Source organism: Aulonocara sp. 'chitande type north' Nkhata Bay, linkage group LG3, assembly GCF_057382095.1.
Source record: "Aulonocara sp. 'chitande type north' Nkhata Bay isolate Kocher_YH1m ecotype deep benthic linkage group LG3, A_spYH_male_GT1.1, whole genome shotgun sequence".
Taxonomy (NCBI): Eukaryota; Metazoa; Chordata; class Actinopteri; order Cichliformes; family Cichlidae; genus Aulonocara; species Aulonocara sp. 'chitande type north' Nkhata Bay.
The window spans coordinates 39,257,242-39,258,305 of NC_141346.1; positions in this window are offsets into that span (position 1 = coordinate 39,257,242).

The window sequence follows — 1,064 nt, forward strand, 5'->3', positions numbered from 1 at the left end:
GGAGAGCTGCAGCAGCAAAGCCAAAAAGAAGCATTTTATGAATCCACTGTTGCTCCTCAGCTGCCCAAATATCAGACACGCTCACTTTTTGTTGCTCCTCTGCTGCCCAAATATCAGACACGCTCACTTTTTGTTGCTCCTCTGCTGCCCAAATATCAGACACGCTCACTTTTTGTTGCTCCTCTGCTGCCCAAATATCAGACACGCTCACTTTTTAGTGTTTATGAAGATGATATTGAATAATAATATGATATAGATTCTTTTAGCATAAAGCACACAGAGGTGTGTCCTGTTTCAGATCCATGCTCTTTATATGCAGCTGATATTTTTTATTCATTTTTAAGCTTTAATATAAAATTTTGAATGTATCCTGTTCCAATAGCAAGTGAGAAAAAAGTTTTGAAGTCTGTGATTTTTAATACCTGAAAGCAACAACTTAAAGTCAGCAGAGTCACATTAGTGCTGGTATGAACACCAACAAATACGTTTACTGTCTGAGTTTAAAGATCTGCATCATGCAAAAATGAATTATTTGTTATAAAAACATGAAAAAGCTGAGCTTGATTCATTTGATGTCAGATACTGTCAGATGCTGTGAATTGTATTTTTTATTTAATTTTATTTTAATATTGTTTGCTGTTCTCACTTTTTCTGGATTTAACGTTTTACTTTTTTTAAGGTTATATATTTTAAATGTAGAGCACTGCGATCAGCTCTGTTGTTTTAAACATATATAAATAAACTTAACCTTGACTTCACTTTCTCTTATATTTTCATCAGAGTAAAGATTTAAGATTGTTTGTGCTTGATTAGATTTTCTGGTTTGGAAGTGGACCACAGAACTCTTCATGATTGGCTGCTTTAAAGTTTTTATTGAAGCCATATTGTGATGTTACGTTTTATTTTTTCAATAAGACGCGGTGCTCTCCATTTAGAAGTACTCGTACACATTATTACTATTTCTTATTATTGAAGAAAGAATAAAGGCCTGGTCATCAAAACAAGTTGGTTAGTTCCCAGTAGACATTTGTGTCCAGAGCTCTGTGAGTTGATGATGCAGGCTT